This window comes from Chrysochloris asiatica, unplaced genomic scaffold, assembly GCF_000296735.1.
Source record: "Chrysochloris asiatica unplaced genomic scaffold, ChrAsi1.0 scaffold00053, whole genome shotgun sequence".
In the NCBI taxonomy this organism is placed as follows: domain Eukaryota; kingdom Metazoa; phylum Chordata; class Mammalia; order Afrosoricida; family Chrysochloridae; genus Chrysochloris; species Chrysochloris asiatica.
The window spans coordinates 9,554,135-9,559,856 of record NW_006408571.1 but is presented as its reverse complement, the minus strand read 5'-3'; positions in this window follow the sequence as shown (position 1 = coordinate 9,559,856).

Genomic DNA, 5,722 nt, shown 5'->3' with positions numbered 1-5,722 from the left:
CTGTAAACACTGTCCTTGCAAGCAGGGAAAACAGAATGTGTCAGACAAGCAATGCCCCCTTTGTTATTGTTGTTGTTAAGTGCCATCGAATTCGGTTCTGGCCCATATCCACCCTGTATAAGTCTTCTGAGGAGTGGCTAAAGAGCTTGAACTGCTGACCTTGAAGTTCAAATCAACTTTGCAGTCCATTGCATTAACCCACAGCACCACACAATGCCCCCTAAGCAGCCCTTTATCACGGATGGATGGGGAGTTTGTAGATAAAACCCTAGCTTCCTCAGTCCATGGTTGGGATAACTGAGATCTCTATCATGTTTCCCCGGGGATCTGAGCTCCTGTTTTGCAGGGAGGTAGCTGGAGAGATTTCATACCGGATATTGGCTTCCTTCCCTGTCTGTGTTTTCTGAGCTCACTGCAAATAAATTGCTTGCATTTAACTCATCTCATGTTTTGCTTCTGGGGGAACCTAACCTCTGTCTACCTTGAAGGATTGGTTTGATAATCAAATGAAAAATACATGTGGAAGCGTTTGTGGTCTTAAAATATAAATGGTGTCACTCTTGCAATGAGTTGTTCCTAAGAGGAAGGTTGTTGGCTGAATAAGCATAGAATGTATCAGTTGCTGTCCAGTTGACGCTGACTAATTGAGGCCTGTGTGTATCAGAGTAGAACTGGGTTCCATAGTTTTTTGTTGTTGTCTATTTTTCTTTTTAGATTGTGGTTCTGGTGAAAGTTTAATGAGCAAATTAATCTTCCATTCACCAGTTATGTACTTCCTCCTTGGGTTCCCATATCCATTGGCCTTTCTTTCCTGCCCCTTATGAGTTTTGTTTTGGAGCAAACGCTGTCCTTTTGGTCTTGTGTGGTTAATTGTTCTGAGGCATACATTCCCAATGAGTATGACTGTTCACTTTGTAGACCTGTCTGGTGTTTGGCTACGAGGTGGTACTAGGGGGTGGGAGCAGTTCCAGGTTTCAATGGTGTCTAAGAGTCATAAGTCTCTTTCAGACTAATAAATATAGTCTTTTCTTTTTTATAACTGTGAATTTTGTTCTGGTTTTCTCCCATCTCTCCAGGACTTTCTGTGGTCTCCATCAGAGCACCATCTAATTCTTCTAGTCTTCAGGTAATAGAGGAGATAGTTCACCTGGTCCTTTAGACCTCTGCACTCATTGTTCCCTTGAGTCCTTGATTTTCTTCGCTCTTCTTTTCTCCAAATGGAGAGAGCTCCATAGGGTTTCCAGTGACTGATTTTTTTGGAAGTAGATCGCCAGTCTTTTCTTTCGAGGTGCTTCTGGGTGGACATGAATCTCCAATCTTTTGTAAGCCAAGTACATTAACCATTTGCACATACAGGGACTTCTAGAGTGACTAATGAGCTCCAAAGATAGCCAGATCGAATTCCCCAAACCTTAGACTATTGCTTCATATGCAAAAGTAACTTTGCTGATGTGATAAAATTAAGGATATTGAGATGGGGAGATAATCCTGGATTATCCCCATGGACTCTAAATGTGTCTCTGTAAGAGGAAGGCAGAGGAACATTTGGCACAGAAGAAGTCAGTATGACACTGAAGTAAGACATTATGCTCCTGTTTTTGAAGATGTAGCAAGTGGCCATGAGCTAAGACAAGAAAACAGATGCCCCTAGAGAACATGACTCTGCTGACACCTTGATTCCAGCTCCCGGAGAAGCATTTCAGACTTCTTTTCTCCATAAGTGTAAGAGAATACATGTATGCTGTTTTAAGTCACCAAGTAGATGGTAATTTGTTTCAGCAGCCATAGGAATATAATAGAAAGAAGGTTCCATTCACTGCCCTTAAGCCACTCCAGCAGGTGGCAGTGTGGGATGAAGGAGTGGCAGTGGCACTAATTCCTACTGGTCTCCAAGGGATCCTGTTCACTCTTCATCCTGTTGCCCTCAAATAAAGTTAAGACCAGATTGTGCTGTCTTTAACCCCTGGAGGGCAGTTCTTAACTACAGACTCATGAGAAATTTCCACTGTTTCAAGGACAACAGAAAGAAATAGTCAGATTTTTTTTTTTTTAATGGATTAATGGAAGTAAATCAACACGCACTAAAATGAAATCATAAATATGCTTTCAGAAAGCTGAGTCTAGGAACCCAGAAGGTTAGCCCTAGTGCCCTGCTGTTATTAAAATTAACTTTAATGATCAGCTGTGTTCCTTCTCATGTCAAGATTCATATCCCAAAACCAGCAATAAGGTCTCTGTCATTGTTGGCTGTGGGTTTTCCTTTAATTTTCAGCCTAAACCATGAAAAGTCCCTACGAAATGTACCCATTGGACCATCTCTTTCTTCACGTTAGAATTCATACTATGCTGGGAAGAACCATGTTCTTATTCAATGTCCAAAGTTGAGTATTTTAAAAGGTTTAAGATGTTTTTGTGGTAGGAAAATTTGAATATGAATTGATATTAGGAATCATTGTTAATTTTTCTACGTGTGATAGACATTATGGCTGTTTTTAAGAGATTCCCATTGAGCTATGTCAGGGGTGAAAAGATATAATGGAAAGGAAATGGAAATGGAGGACAAGAAAGAGAAAAAGAAATTGAAAAGACAAAAGAGTCAAGTATGAAAAAATCCTGATAGTTACAAGTTTAGCCAAAGAGTATATAGATGTTCATTGTGTTATTATTTAGAAATTATCTTATAAGATTTGCTAGTAACAAATTGAGTGGCCAGATTAATAGAGTCATGATAAATGGAGAAAAAATTGAAGCTGTTAAAGACTTCATTTTGCTTGGATCCACAACAAATACTCATGGAAACATTAGCCAAGAATTCAACGGCATATGGTACCAGACAAATCTAATGCACAAGACCTTTATAGAGGGTTCAAGAGCAAAGAGATAGTTTGAGTACTAAGATGAGTCTGAGCCAAGCCATGGTACTTTCAATTGCCTCATAAGCATGTGAAATTTAGATAACGAATAAGGAAGATATTAGAAGAATCAATGCATTGGAGCTATCACGTTTGAGAAGAATATTGAAAGTACCATAGGCTTCCAGAAGAACAAACAAATCTGTGTTGAAAGAAGTATAGTCAGAATGCTCCTTAGAAGCAAATATGGATAGTCTTTGTCTCTCGTACTTTGGACATGTTATCAGAAGGGACTGTACTTGGAGAAGGACATTTGCTTGGTAAAGTGGAGGGTCAGTAAAACAGAGCAAGCCCCTCAATGAGATGAATTGGCACAGTGGCAGCAGCAATGACCTGAAGCAGAACAATTGTGAGGCTGGTGTAGGAGTGGGCAGTGTTTCATTCTGTTGTGCACAGGGTCGCTCTAAGTCAGAATCAACTGGATGGCACCTAGGAGCAACATATGCATTTACATGGAAAGATTAAGCAAAAAATACCTACAGCAAAAGGTCTGGCAGGGCAAAGGCATTAAAGAGCCTGGGTGAATGCCTGCATGTGTCTCTGGTAGGGTTAGGATTCAATGGGACTCAGTGGGGGTTAGAAGGCTCAGAAATCGCACAGGCCCCCCAATCTCCTGGCATGTTGTAGAGATGCATACTTGGGCTAAGGTGCACCTGGATGCATCAAGGGTCTGTGTTCTGGCATAGTGATCCCGCTCTCTGTTCGGTTTCTTTTTAAGGAGCAAACATGAGCCATGTTCACGGGGTAACAAATATTTTGCATCTAGTGCCAAGTAGTCTGCATTTATTATCATTAGGTGCCAATGAGTAGATTTCTATTCAAAGTGATTCCACACGACAGAGTAGAATTGTCCCATAGAATTTTCTAGCCTGTAATATTTACAGGAACAGATCTGTCAGGCCTTTCCCTGGGGAGCACAGTTGTTGTTGTTGTTAAATGTCATTGAGTTGGTTCCGACTAACAACAACCCTGTATAGGGTTTCTGAGGAGTGGCTGGTGAGTTTTGAACTGGCAACCTTGTGGTTTAAACCTACTCTGTGGTCCAGTGCTTATCCTACAGTGCTCAAATTGCCAATCTTTCCATTTGCTGCTGAATGTTAATCCGTTGTGTCACCAGATCCCCATGTCGTCTCTTCTTAGTGTGGCTTTTATCAGCTGCGAAGCACTACAGCCCCTCCTGCTGTGGGGACAGCAGTCAAATGTCTCAACCCACAAAGAGTCATTCTAAATTTTACTATATTTTGTGCTGTTTGTATAATTAAAAATTCTAGCAAGAAGAAAGTATTTTATTAGAAAGGGGTGAGACAATATTTGTAAAAGAGTCTCCACAGCATCAAAGACTGGCTCCAGGAAGGAGAAGAATCAGCAGGTCTGTCTTCCTGGCTCACTCATAGAAGGAACCAACTTTTCAGTCTTAAAATGAGGGTCTTGCATCAGATGATTTCTGAGGATCCTTTGAGGTTTAAGCATTTCATGATTCTAATAATTTAAAACATTGTCAATGGCAATTTCTGTTGTTACAAATAAACTGTCAGTTTCCCTGGGGGCTTCTTTGGCTGTGGTTGTGAAGCTCGCGTCTTATATTATCTGACCACTGGAGAGCTTCATCTCAACATCAAGGAACACTTTCCGATCCTTCCCTCTCCTCCTTTTCTTCTAGATTTATCTCTGCCTCTCAGAAGGTTTATGTGGCTTAATTAACTACAATCAAAAGAAAAGACACTGTCTTGCTCATTGGAAACTCAAATCACTCACAGCATTATTTGTAGAAGATATTAGTGTTGCTGAGTGTATCTCTTAAAGCCTATTAAGTCTAATGTACAACATGTGCTCCTTGGAGGAAAAATTTTCCTGAGGAATCTACCTGAGCCCATTGCATACATGCTCTAAGGATTTGGAGATGTACTTGAGGCTGAGTGAAGGAATTATGGGGATGGAGATTTCTTACAGATCAAAATCAAATACTTGTGGAGGGACCATACTATAGCTGGGCAAGATTTCTTTTTCTTTAGGCAGAGTCTCTGTGAGCCATAAAAAGAATGCCCTTCTCCAATCTTACTTCCCTGGAGGTGGGGAGTATTAGAAGGCAGATGGAAAAGACATTCAGGCCCTTCCAAGAAAGGGAGTTTAACCATTACTGGTGTGTATGGACCTGTGAGAACTTGAAGTTGTAAATCTGTTGGTGGGTGTGGGTGGGTGGGGGAGGCTCAGCTTGGACTCAAACACTTTTTCAATGAATTGCATCTAAGCTAATAATGCCATGTTGCTGTCTTAAAGCACTTCTGATCACCAAAATCTATATGCCTTCTGGGTATGTAGATACATTTTTCAGTATCTAGAGTCTATTTGTCTTACAGAATTCACTATACCAGGTTAAGTAAAACATTGCTATAAAACAATAGAAAACCTTAATAAATAAAAATATCAAAATATGATACTTGGTTTTCTACATATCCTCCATCTAAGTCTACATATTTCTGGCAGAGGTGTTTCCATCTCTTTAAACCTTTACCGAAGAATCCTGCACTCTTTGATTTACCGCATCAGAGCAGTAGTTTTTGCACCTTTGAAGCACTCCTATTGTGTTCTTTGTAAATGTTCCTTTAGTTTGGGAAACAAAAAGAAGTCCAAAGGCATCAGATTAGGGCTGTAGGATGGATGGGATAGGCTCCCCCATGTTCTCTTAGGGCAGTCCTTGTTACCCTTGAAGAATTAGTAGGGTACATTGTCATGGTAGGCAACAAATTCTCTTAGGGCAGTCCTTGCTACCCGTGAAGAATTAGTAGGGTACATTGTCATGGTAGGCAACA